This window comes from Podarcis cretensis, assembly GCF_951804945.1.
Source record: "Podarcis cretensis genome assembly, chromosome: 16".
NCBI lineage: Eukaryota > Metazoa > Chordata > Lepidosauria > Squamata > Lacertidae > Podarcis > Podarcis cretensis.
Genome location: NC_137186.1, coordinates 26,437,889 through 26,451,763, shown reverse-complemented (window position 1 = coordinate 26,451,763; position 13,875 = coordinate 26,437,889). Strand labels below are relative to the sequence as shown.

General features: G+C 46.2%; 1 long non-coding RNA gene across 2 annotated transcripts; it reads left to right on the top strand.

Annotated features, from left to right (window-relative positions):
- Positions 1-2,389: 2,389 nt before the first annotated feature.
- LOC307205303 lies at positions 2,390-4,626 on the top strand. 2 transcript variants are annotated; one of them, XR_013833976.1, is made up of 3 exons: positions 2,390-2,530; positions 2,739-2,958; positions 4,037-4,626. It is a non-coding gene; the product is annotated as an uncharacterized lncRNA (long non-coding RNA). The 2 variants fall into 2 exon arrangements; XR_013833977.1 differs by having other exon boundaries at positions 2,739-2,976.
- The last annotated feature ends 9,249 nt before the right edge of the window (positions 4,627-13,875 follow it).

Genomic DNA, 13,875 nt, shown 5'->3' with positions numbered 1-13,875 from the left:
ATCACTATTCTTTCTCTACTTTGCAATGCTTCATACATTTCTCCTTACAAAACTTCTTGTAGGCCTACTAGCGTAATTTGTTGATTACAGTTGCTCTTCAAATAGTTTGCATATTTCTTCCAATCTTCTGTAAATCTCTGGTCCTGCAGGTTTCGAATCCTTCCTGTCATTTTATCTAATTCTGCATAATCCATTAATTTTGTCTGCCATTCTTCTTTCGTTGGAATTTCTTCTTGCTTCCATTTCTGAGCTAACAATACTCTTGCTGCTGTTGTTGCATATAAAAACAATTTAACATCTTGCCTATTAATATCCTCACCTATAATACCAAGTAAAAATGCTTCTGTTTTTTTTTAAAAAAATGTATATTTCAACATCTTTTTCATCTCATTATATATCATTTCCCAGAAGTTTTTTTTACTTTCTTACATTCCCACCACATATGGTAAAATGTTCCTTCTTTTTCTTTACATTTCCAACATTTTTTTTATTATTATTCATTGATTTATTGCATTAGCCATGTGGCCATAGCATAATATACATAGAAATAACAACATAGAATAGGGGTGGGGAGATAAAAGTGGATGTCGTCCAGGGCAAATAGGGATAACAAAAGTAGCGGGGGATTTAAAACGTCGAGTGACTGAGAATACAAAAACAGGTTCGATTGTGCGGCGTATCAATTACATCTGTGGTATTAAAGAAGAAGTTGGTGCCACTTTCCTCTTCATCACACTAAGCAGGAAATTAGCTGTCATCTTGGTAATCCAACAGTCAGAATCCTGCAGAAGAAAGGACACTATCCAAGGCTGGATTGGGAGATGAAGCTTGTTCACAAGAGGAGTTAGAAACCGAGATCTTTCATCTGTCCAGTTGGGACAGAAGAGCATTACATGTTCCATAGTCTCCAGAGCCGTGTCATTGCAGGTGCATGTTCTATTTGCGATGGAAACTCTGGAGTAACGACCCGACAGAACTGTTGTAGGAAAACAGTTGAGACGGGCACAGGTAAAGGCCCTTCGCTTAGCCTCCGAAGGAATTGTGAAGCAGTATAGAGGGATCCCTTCAGGGGGTGGAATAGCTAGGGCTAAGCCTGAACACGGCCCTCTTGCATGGGAAGCTGTGTTAGAGAAGTCAAGTTGCTGTAGCTTCTTTTTGATTAGAGGTAGGGCCGCCGGGCTAATACACTCTAAGTTAAAAACAATTTTGCGGTTCAAATTGAGAAGAGAGCGGAATTTGAGATTAATTGTAGTTTTCCAAGGAGAATTATGAATATCTCTTAAGATCAGATTGGAGAAACCACCTCTCATTCGAGCATCCGATGCTAGTAGGTTGGAGCTATAGGAAATGGCTCGACTCCATGCTCGTTTTACAATTGAGGGCTGGGCGAACTCAAGTCGTAGGGCTGCACCTGAGACACATCTCGGGACACCGGAAAGAGATCTCAGAAACATGTGAAGTGGGCGATCCAAGTTACCTGATATTGCTGTAGTCCATACTTCGCAGCCATATAATAATTTAGGGACAACTTTGGCATTAAATATTTGAATTGCTGCTGGAAGGTGTTTGCCGCCCTTCTGATGATAAAATCAGACAATGGCATTAGAGGTCGTGGTTGCAGCAAGAGAGGCAGATTGTAGATGGGTGGTCCAGGAGAGATTATAAGTAAATATTAAGCCTAGATATTTAAAGGCTTTTACCTTTTCTAAGTAGCCACCTGTGATCTTAAGCGGCTCCAGCTTGAGTTTGCGGGAACGAGTGAAGTGGAGGACTTTCAATTTTTTATAATTAATATTAAGAGCCTCCGCCTTACAATAGGCGATAAATGCATTAACTGCATTTGCTAGGTCCGCAGCTGTTCTGGATAAGATGACGGCATCATTTCCAACATTTATTATTTGTCTTATACAATAACAATTCTATGCACATAGAAGAACATAAGAGCCTTCTGGATCAGGTCAATGCCCCATACTTTTCTCACAGTAACTGTCCAGATACCCACATGGGAACCTTCAAGCAGGACCATGAGCACACAAGCGCTTGCTCTTGTAGCCATTGCTATCCTCCATGAATTTCTCCAGTCCTCTTTTACTGCCCTACAGGTGAGTGGCCATCACTTCCTTCTATGGAAGTGAGTTCCATATTCAGTTCAAGCAGTGACCTTTCAACACTTCCATAGATCAGACCTACAACTCAGTGATACTCCGCAGCGACCAGAAGGCTGGTGTCCTGAGCTTGATTCCCACACCTTCTGGCAACCTTGCCAGCATCAGTGTGGAAACACAGCCCATCATAGTAGGGAACAGTAAGGGAACCAATGGGCTTCCTCAGACTCATTCCTAGAATGTTGCGATGAGTCTCCATTGTCTACCAGCCGTTGGTCTGCATTCTTTCCCTGCTACCAATCCTCTTTCTACTGGGGCTTGACTTGGTGATGAATACAAGAGCCTCTTCTGGGCCAAGGGGGAATCAGGACCCTGGACAGCTCCTAGTCTGGCGTGGTGGTTAAAAGCGATAGACTCGTAATCAGGTGAACCGGGTTCACGTCTCCGCTCCTCCACATGCAGCTGCTGGGTGACCTTGAGTTAGTCACACTTCTTTGATGTCTCTCAGCCCCACTCACCTCTCAGAGTGTTTGTTGTGGGGGAGGAAGGGAAAGGAGAATGTTAGCCACTTTGAGACTCCTTCGGGTAGTGATAAAGCAGGATATCAAATCCAAACTCTTCTTCTTCTTCTAGGGAAACCTGCTATCTGAGATTGGGAAGATGTTGTCATCCCCTCTTAAGCCATATAAAGGTTGGCAGGGCCTCGCCTACCAGTGGCTCCACCTCCCTAGGAGGAGGAGCTTGCAGTGTCTAAGCTTATCTCCATCCAGCAAGCAAGAGGCATTATCACAATTCAAGCGCATGTTTCAGCCAGGCAAAAGCAATTGAGAGTCTGGATCAACACAGATGAGAGGTATGGCCCACAGAGCATGTGAGGCAGTCTCAAGGGCCAGGTAGAAAAGCCTGATGGGCCACATCCAGCCAACAGACTTGAAATTTCCCTCCCTGCCTTTTTCCAAAGTGGTTCTCATAGGCAAGCCATTGCTTCCCAAACTTGGTCTCCAGCTGTTTTCCAATTCCCATCATCCCTGACCAATGGCCTTGCTAGCTAGGGATGATGAAAGTTGTAGTCCAAAAAGAGCTGGAAACCCAAGTTTGGGAAACACTGGGCCAGGCCTAGCAATGTAAAGGGCAAGGTGACAGAGCCTCTTCTCTAAATCTGGTGATCGGCTCCTTCAGCTTGCTCGGGAGTCCTCCCTTTCCCCATCAGTGGTTGATAGAAGAAAAGCTGGTTGGGCTTACATCCTACCAAGGCAGTGGGGAAGTCAAATCTCTTTTATGTGTCTGTATTGAAATGGTCCTGCCAGGCAAGGAGCTGGCCTCCCTCTGCTTCTGCTTGCAATGAGCTCAGCAAATTATGAGCAACAGCCATTTACTGTGAGCCCCAGTGCTCCAGGAACTGGGAGAGGATGGGGCAAGAGCCAAAGGACTCTCCCTGGAACACTTTCTGGCTTTCTCCTTTCATCAGCATGCTTTTCTTTAATAAGGCCTGCTGGCATGATCGTACTCTGAAAAAGAGAGAGAGAAAAAACACTCCTCTGTGCATTGCCGGAAACTATGCAATTCTGTGTTGCAGTGCAGCAGCTCCAGGCAGAATCATGTGTCCACAACATCTCTGATAAAGCCCATATTATGATATCTGGAGCAGCCTCCCCTAGTCTGTGGTTCTCCAGATGTTGTGGGACATCAACTCCCATCAGTCCAAGCCAGCATGGCCAATGGTCAAGGGTCAAGGGATTTGCAGTCCGGTGGTGCTCAATGGTGGAGCAGCAGCTTTGGATGCAAAAGGTCCCTGGTATGGCCAAACTGGACAAAGAAAAGACTCCTGCCTGAAACCCTGGAGAACCACTGCCAGCCAGTACTGAGCTGGATTAACCAATGGTCTGACTGGATAAGGCAACTTCCTGAAGCAAGCTAACTTTACTTTCTAGAATGAACCACCTTTACTGGCTGGAGTGAGCCATCCCAACTGGGTGGAGTGAACCACCTCCACCTGCTGGAATGAACCATCTCTCCTGGCTAGAGTGAACCACCTCCACCTGCTGGAGTGAACCACCTCTCTTGGCTTAGAGTGAACCTCCTCCACCTGCTGGAGTGAACCTTCTCTCCTTGTTGAAGTGAACCATCTCTACCTGCTTGTCTGTGAACAGACATTGTGTCCATCCTGCAAACCATTGAAATCCTCCCCAAATTTGCTACCTGTGAATGGCATGATGAATTCAGAAAAGTCCTTTCGGCTCAAGCTTTCTGAGATTGAAGAGAGTCCCACAAGACACACACACCGTCTTGCAGAAGGCCAAAACGGCTCATCAGATGTCACAGGCTGCCAGGATTTTATGCTGCATCCTTGCACACTGAGAGGGATAAAAAGCAGCATATGGGCCTTTGCTTCCAATGCGACTTTGCAAAGCTTAATTGGATCATCCATTTTTGCTATATTAACATATTGGGACGGCAGCTAATCCCCTCGGGAGGCCCTGTAACATTGCAGATTAAAGCACTTTTCATGATCTGCATGACATGGTTGGCTAAACAATCTCAAGCAAACCGGGTCCCTGGGTGGCTTCACTCCTTATTTGGTTCAGTGGCACAAAAGTTTTAATGCCAGCCCTCCCACCCTTCCCAGTGGGTGCTTCTTTAGATGCATGGCACCCACACACCTCCCATTTGTCACCATAATCTTTCCCAAAGAATGGAGTTGTCTCCATAGAACACCTGCTTGGGACTGATGGGTGGCTTCCTTAAGAAGATTTAAGGGCCAGATTTCTTCCAAAAGAGGAACCGGAGGGTAACAAATCATGGCTGGATTCAGGATGTGTACCTGGTTTCCAGGTGCAAAAACATTCTCCCTCTACTACAGTCTCATCTTCTTGGGTTTGTTTTTTGGAGGGGGGGTGTTGCATAACAATATTTGCTTTTTAAGCTCCAGGTGACTTTCAGGGGGAGGCTGTATCCAAACCTAGGGCTGGATCATAGAATTATAGAATTGTAGATTTGGAAGGGATCCTTTCAAAGGACATCTACTCCAACTCCTTGCAATACAGGAACCACAGCTAAATAATCCCTGACAGATGGCCATCCGACTTCTGTTTAAAAGCCTCAAATGAAGGAGAGTCCACAACCTTCTGGTGGAGGTTTGTTCTGCTGTTGAATAGCTTTTACCATCAGAAGGTTCTTCCCAGTTTTACTTTTCTAGAAAGAGGTGCCGGAACTCATCACGAACACCTCCCTTGTTATCTTACAATGGTGCCCACCTGAGAGGGGCCAGAACTGAGTTCTGGTGAGTTCCAGTTGGAAAAAGCCCTGGTTCTTCCTAATGTTTCCTTTGAATCTCCTTTCTTGTCATTTGAATCCATTGGTTCAGGTCCTACCCACTGGAGAAGCAAGGGGGGGGGGAGTTTGCTGCATCTTCCATATGACAGTGGTTCAGATATTTGAAGACAGCTCTCATATCACGTCTCATTCTCCTCTTCTTCAGAATGAACATGCCCAAATCCCTCAACTCATAAGGCTTGGCTTTCAGACTCTTGACCATAGTACCTCTTATTTCCTCTCTGGGTTTCTGAAGTCCACTGCAGGAACTGAGAATCTCAAATGTAGCAGACTGACAAAGGTAAGGTAAAAAAACGTAAGGTAAAGGACCCCTGGATGGTTAAGTCCAGTCAAGGGTGACTATGGAGTTGCAGCGCTCATCTCACTTTCAGGCTGAGGGAGCCGGTGTTTGTCCACAGACAGTTTTCCAAGTCATGTGGCCAGCATGACTAAACTGCTTCTGGTGCAATGGGACACCGTGATGGAAACCAGAGCGCACAGAAATGCCGTTTACCTTCTGGCTGCAGTGGTACCTATTTGTCTACTTGCACTGGTGTGCTTTCCAACTGCTAGGTTGGCAGGAGCAGGGACAGAGCAATGGGAGCTCACCCTGTCACAGGGATTTGAACCACCCACCTTCTGATTGGGAAGCCCAAGAGGCTCAGTGGTTTAGACCACAGCGCCACCACTGCCTACCTACCTACCTAGACAGGAAAAGACCCTGCATTGTCAGCATAGGAAAGGGAAAAAAGTACAGCCATAATTTCTTTTCTAATATCAAGACAGGTGCTTTATATAGATACCGATGTAGGACATGATATTACACATCACTTTTTCTGCCCACACCCAGTCTAACAAGCTCAAAAGTAGGTGGCTGCCTCATAAAGAATCAGGCCACTGGTCCCTCTACCTATAAGGACAGAACAATTTTTTGTTAGGTAAGTGACTGCGGAAGGAAGAGTTAATCTTTATCTCCACACACACACTGAAAATCAGCCTCAGCACCTGCTATTAAATAATTTTTAAAACTGGCTGGTGTTTCTAAGGATACATTTAGCATCCTGTCTAGTGAAGCCCTAAGAAAGTACAAACAGGAAGCTTGTCAGATAAATGTCAAGGAGATACTCCTTCAGGGAGAGCCCTGATACTAGTTTTTTAACCCAGCTGGGTGTTTCCTTGAGTCAGACTTCATCCAAGGGACGTGTTTTCACCTAACCTCTATTTTGAGAAGAGCATGGCTGCTGGATCAGGCCAGAGGCCCATCGAGTCCAGCATTCTGTTCTCACAGTGGCCAACCAGATGAACCAATGGGAAGCTGGAAGGTGGCCCAAGTGGGAAGGTGACCCTCAGGATAAAAAGATTCCCACGCCCACAAAGCATATAGGAAATTAAAAATGGTGTTTCTAAGCTGACTGGTGCTGATCTCAGTGCTGATGGTGCACCTGCCTGCCAGGTTGGATCACAGCTGATGCAGTTTCTATCCATTTACATGTTCAATATTAAGGCAAAAATTCACATTGAAGTACCATCCGGCGAAGTATTTCCTCCTATATACATAAAAATGTAAGGCTGTCATCACGTAGCTCCCATTGGAAGAATTGTAGTGCGGCATCGCAACCCTGCATTTGCGTGAAGAAAAATTCAAGAGGCCAAGAAAAGTGAACTAAGTCTTTGCATGGAGTGAGAAGAGGAAGCTTTTGGGAATTAATGCAGCAGGGGTGGCCAGGGGTTTGGTGAGCAGAGCAAGCAGGGATTCAGCCCCCAGTACATACCTATTTTGTGATGATGATGATGATGATGATGATGATGACGAAGATGATGACGACGACAATTATAAAAGTGAAAATAACTCATAACAGACTGATTTGACCCTTCCTAAATCACGCTGTGACTTTTGGATTTTTTCTTATTGATGGGCCAGTACTGCTACCTATGGCTCCCCCACCCCCTCCACAATTCCCCTCCTGCAACAAGAGTTACTTACTCAGTGCATGCTGATGAATCAGACTTGGGCCAGGTGTAGCGTCTCCAGAAGAGTCTCCATTTGTCAGGGCTATTGATTCCTGCCTCCACCTTTTGATTTACGTCTTTAATCAAATCGACTGGAGCGGAGCGAGGGGGCTGCAGAGAGCCCCTGCTTGTCCGCTCAACCTCCTCCTGCAGCATTGTGGTTTACTAGCACCCACTCTGACAGCAGACTGCTGAAGCAGCAGGATCCCTCCCCGCCATTAAAGAATCATGAAAGGCACCATTAAGGCAGGCTACTGGGATGGAAGATGACAGATTCCTCAAAGTGGGAGATGATGCTGGTTTGGACTCAGGCCACAAACTGTTGCCTGGAGGATCCCTGAAGTGTGCATATATGTTGACTTCATACCAATGGTCTGGCTCAGTATAAGGCAGCTTCCCATGAAACCAGCCCTTCATTCAGAACCATGAGGACTGGAATCCTGTTTAATCTGTAAGGGGATGCAGGTGGCACTGTGGTCTAAACCACTGAGCCTTTTGGGCTTCCCGATCAGAAGGTTGGCGGTTCGAATCCCCATGATGGAGTGAGCTCCCGTTGCTCTGCCCCAGCTCCTGCCAACCTAGCAGTTCAAAAGCACACCAGTGCAAGTAGATAAATAGGTACCACTGCAGCGGGAAGGTAAATGGTGTTTCCATGCGCTCTGGTTTCCGTCACGGTGTCCTGTTGTGCCAGAAGCGGTTTAGTCATGCTGGCCACATGACCCGGAATGCTGTCTGTGGACAAACACCAGCTCCCTCAGCCTGAAAGCGAAATGAGCGCCGCAAGCCCATAGTCGCCTTTGACTGGACTTAACTGTCCAGGGGTCCTTGACCTTTTACCTATTTGTAAGGGAAGAGCTTTGGGTCAGTGATGGAACACCCGCTTTGCATGCAGAAGGGTCCAGGTGCAATCCTCAATGGCTGGTAAAAACTCCTCATCTGAAACTCTGGAGGGACCCTGCCAGTCAGAGTAGGCAATACTGAGCTGGATTGGTGAAAGGGTGAAAGGAAGTTCAATTGCATGTTGTTGTTGTTGTTGTTGTTTATTACCAAAATTTGTATTTTAGATCTTCATCTAAAGATCTTAAGAGCAGTTCACAGCATAAAAATACAACACAAAAACACCAAATACATACTAAAACTAAAACTAAACAATAACCCCCTCCCACAACCACATTTAAAAGATCATAGGACAGTGCTTTTTTCTGAGGGGACGCAGAGGGACGCATACCCTAAACATTTTGAGGAATCTTTGTACTTTTGTCCATTTACTGTATTTATTTTTCCTGATTTGAACTATAAAATGGTGGTTTTCTTGAGTCAAAATGAGAGTACCCCTAAACATTTTTTAAAGGGAAAAAAGCACTACCATAGGGTTGTTAATAAGCTGAATGCCTGGTAGAAGAGAAACATATAGAAAGATGCACAGACCCAGTATGAACAGACAGCTATAGGGATTCAAATGGCTTACAAGATCACATTTTGACTGGTGGAGCTTCCATTCTTACTGCAAACTTGTGCAATATGATAGGGTTGTAGGTGTCATTGGTGCCGAGAGTTTTTGAAGGGACAGGATCTGAAGGGCAAGGTGAGCCTTGTGTAGGAATGGGGGTGGACATTTGGCTCGGTTCTCATGTTAATGAAAACTACCTGATTCCCACTTCCCAGATGTGATATGTGAAACAAAACACAGCCTCCCTTCAAAATCCAGACTTCTCTGGGGGCGTTTTCATTGCAGCTCTCCAACCAAATAATATGTGTGAATGTGTGCATTAAAGGGAAGATTGCATATATTAGTGAAAGCAGCATAGCATCCTATTAGGGGGCAATGTTTGCGAAAATGGCAAGATGGTATGCAAAAATGTGCATATATTAGAAGTGCTTTAACACTGATGAATTTCCCTTGAGGACTGCTTGCTGGATGAGACTCATGGCTCAGCACCCAGTTCCCATGGGCTATATTCGTTCAGGAATTCCTTCTTCACAAATTTTCCATATTAAAGTTATCTAGGTGTGACCATAGCTGTCAACTTTTCCCTTTTCTTGAGAGGAATCCTATTCGGAATAAGGGAATTTCCCTTTAAAAAAGGGAAACGTTGACAGCTATGGGGGTGACTTCTTCATGCAGCTTGTAGTTCAACAATGGAACTCACTCCCACATGAGACGGCCACCAATTTGGATGGCTTTAAAAGAGGATTCGACAAATTCACGGAGGAGAAGGCATTTGATGGCTCCTAACATTGATGGCTCTTTTCTGCCTTCATAGTTGGAGGCAGTAATGTTTCTGAATACTAGTTGCTGGAAACCACAGGAGCGGGGAGTGCTGTTGCACTGGGGTCCTGCTTGTGGACTTTGCATAATAAGCGACAACAGGATGCTGAACTAGATGAGCCATTGGCCAGATACCCCAATGGGAAACTTGCAAGCAGAGTCTGAGCACAACAGCACCGTCGCCCCATGTGCGATTCCCAGTAACTGGTATTCAGGGCAGGTAAAGGTAAAGGGACCCCTGACCGCTAGGTCCAGTCGCGGACAACTCTGGGGTTGCGCCGCTCATCTCGCTTTACTGGCCGAGGGAGCTGGCGTACAGCTTCCGGGTCATGTGGCCAGCATGACTAAGCCGCTTCTGGCGAACCAGAGCAGCGCATGGAAACACCATTTACTTTCCTGCTGGAGTGGTACCTATTTATCTACTTGCAATGGTGTGCTTTCGAACTGCTAGATTGGCAGGAGCAGTGACCAAGCAATGGGAGCTCACCCCGCTGCGGGGATTCGAACCGCCAACCTTCTGATCGGCAAGCCCTAGGCTCTGTGGTTTAACCCACAGCGCCACCCGTGTATTCAGGACAGATGATACTGCAATTCTCTATCTTAAAGCAGTCTTCACCCTGAAGCAAGGTTACCAAGCCTGCAGATAGCAGCTGAACTTCTTTTTGGAACCGGGATGGTCAAGGAAACTGGGCTGTTTGGAGTGATTATAAAGTTATTCCTGGGCTACTTAAAAGAGCAGAAAGGTTGTATCAACTGGCAAGTGCTAGATTAAGAACGCCCCCCCCCTTGCAAAAAAATAAAACCCCCCAAAACACCCCACTCACTCTTATTCAGGATTGTGCCTGTCAAAACCATATGCCCAGAGATTCCCCGGGCAAAGACAGATTAGTCCAAAGTGGGTTTTTTGCAGTAAGTTAATGTGAAAAATCACTCTCTAAATGAGGGCAGATCCTCCTCAGCCCTGTTGAGAGTGATTAGAGGAGCCACTGCTTAGCCTTTAATTCAGAAAGCTCTGGATTTGCTCTTTATTTACGAGGATAACGTTAGCCCTCTTTTCACCCCAAATGCAGAGCTGTAAATTAACCCTGCCTGGAACAAATCAGAAGCCCCTGTGATGCTGCAAAGCTTTCCTGGCCCAGGCCTTCATGCGTTTTCCAACCTGTGGCCTCACTACAATTAACACCTGATGGAGAGAACATCACATAAGAAGACCAATGACCCATCTGGTCCAGCATCCTGTTCCCACAGTGGCCACCCAGGTGACCCAATGAGAGAAGCAGGACTTGAGCATGAGAGCACGCTCTCCTCCTCAGGCTTCCAGCAACTGGTACGCAGAAGCATTGCTACCTCTGACCATGGATGCTGAGCATAGCCATCAGGGCTGGTAGCCTTCTCCTCCATGTGTTTGTCTAAAACAGGGTTTCCCAAACTTGGGTTTCCAGCTGTTACTGGACTACAGCTTCCATCATCCCTAGCTAGCAGGAGCAGTGGTCGGGGATGATGGGGACCGTAGTCCAGAAACAACTGGAGACCTAAGTTTTGGAAACCCTGGTCTAAAACTTCCACATATCCGATGTAGGCAAGACCTGGCTAGATGAATCAATGGTCTGGCTTGGTAAGAGGCAGCTCCCTGTATTGCTTCACAAGAAATGCTCCTTAAAAGTCATCCCAGTTTGGAATCTCCAGCATCTGAAGGCTTGAGCCAGTGCATCCGGCCATCAGAAGGTACAAAGTGTCCTGTTCTCACAGTGGCTGTTGCCAGATGTGTTATGTACTGAAGTTCTCACCCTGGGCCAGCAGGGGGATACTGTAGATAGTTTTCACTCAGGTCCACATATGCAAATAAGGGATTGAAAGTGACGTTCAGTGATTGGATAGTTACAGAAAATGGTTACTGTTGCGTTCTAGTGGAGCTCTATATAAGCAGGCTGGCTGAACCCTTCAGTTCAGTCCTGTTCTGGCCTGTGAATAAACAAGAGCTGTTTGAGGAATCACGGTGTCGTCTGATATGTTCACCCACAACTTAACAAGATGCCTGCAGAAACCCATAAACAAGAGCTCAGTGCAAGATGACTCTCCCCTATGGTGGTTTCCAGCAACTGCTATTGTCTCTGACTGTGGAGGAACAGAATAACCATGATGGCTAATAGCCCTATCCTCCAATCCTCTTTTAAAGTAATCCAGTCTGGTGGCCCATCACTGCCTCCTGGGGGAACAACTTCCATAGTTTAACAATATGTTGCATGAAGAAGCACTTTTTCAAACTGGTTTTATCAGAGGGTGTGAGGGAGCCCAGTGGTGGCAGAAGCCTCAACCACCATCGTTCAGCCTGGACACTGAGGTCCAGCTCCGAGAGCCTTCTGGCGGTTCCCTCACTACAATAAGTACAATAAGGGAACCAGGCAGAGGGCCTTCTCGCGCCCAGCCTGTGAAACGCCCTCCCCTCAGATGTCAAGGAGATAAACAACTATCTGACTTTTAGAAGACACCTGAAGGCAGCCCTGTATTGGGAAGTTTTTTATGTTTGATGTTTTATCATGTATTTAATATTCTGTTGGGAGCCACCCAGGTTCCAGGTCCAGCCTGCGCCATGCTCAGACTTAGAGATCTCCCTCGGGCCAAAGATGGCCACCAAATGTCTAAAATAGGAGTTGGCTGAAATGACATTAAAAGCAAATGTCCGCTAAGCAGATTGGAGGCTTTGAGAATTAGGTATTTGACTTATTTTGACCTAAATCTCCAGTTTAATAAAGTCAAATCCCTCCACATTCCCCTTGAATGCGGAAGACTTTGCTTGACAGGCTAGGCCACCGTGCAAGATGTGAGGGTTCTCGCTGTAGCCAGAGTGTGGAAGATTCTTTTTTACAAATATCAGTCAGCATAAAGAACCCCAGCCCTCTTGAGGTTAAATCGGGTGGGGCTGCAGGTGGTAGGGAAAGATGAGGGCCTGCGGTGCCTGGGTACAAAGCCCTAAAAATCATCTTTCAATGGAACAAGGAAGGGCTGCAACCAGATGTTGCAGTATAGAGTATTCTAGTCCCTGTCCAGAGTACTTCATGCCGTCCTTTCCCCACTTCAACAGAATTCAGTGGCCACAGATCATACCCAGACCTCACTGGGGTATGTATAGGAACACAGACACACAGCAGTGGGACAGTGGGATAGCTCAGTCAGTAAGACCATGAAACTCTTAATTTCAGGGTTGTGGGCTCAAGCCCCATGCTGAGCAAAAAGATTCCTGAACTGCATGGGGTTGGACTAGATGATCCTTGTGGTCCCTTTATAATTCTATGATTCTATGTCCTATATGATGCTCCAGTACATCTAGCTCAGTATTCTGTACATGCAGTGGCTTTGCAGGGTTTTAGACAGGGAGCCTTTCCTATCCCTACATGGAGAAGCTGGGAATTGAACCCAATGCTTTCTGAAGGCTCTGCCACTGAGCTGTGGTCCTTTGCTGTACTGAGTCACACCCCTGGCTTCATCTTTTAAAAAAGGTAAAGGTAAAGGACCCCTGGACGGTTAAGTCCATTCAAATTCGACTATGGGGTGTGGTGTTCATCTCCGCTTTCAGGCCAAGGGAGCTGGTGTTTGTCCACAGACAGCTTTCCGGGTCATATGGCTAGAATGACTAAACCGCTTCTGGTGCACAGAACACCATGATGAGTGCCAGAGTGCACGGAGCTCAAGGACACACACTAGCCAGGCAAAAGCAAGCAAGGAGTGCATAGAGAATGGCCAGTAAAGGGTTATTAAAATCCAAGCCGGAGAAGAACTAGGGAGCCACAGTGCCCCCTAGAGTTCTACCCAGATGGGCAGGGTATAAATAAATTATTATTATTATTATTATTATTATTATTATTATTGGTCAGAGAAGAATGGATGGAGGCAGAATCCAGTGGAAAGCAAGGCATATATTTATTTTTCTGTTGCAACAGAGTTCTCTCCCCTCCTTCCAAGGAGGGACAGACCCTGAACAAAAGTATACAGGGACCTTTAAAGACTTTTGACATTGCCCAACCCCCTTAGCCAAAGACCACCCCCAAAATCTTCATACATACATTGCAGAAGGAGGCAGTTTACAGCAGAAATCCTGTCTGCCAGGATACCTGAAGATGGTCACTGATTGCATTACCTGGGCAGCCTGGCCATTCTTTTGTGATGGTTAATACTTTAGTT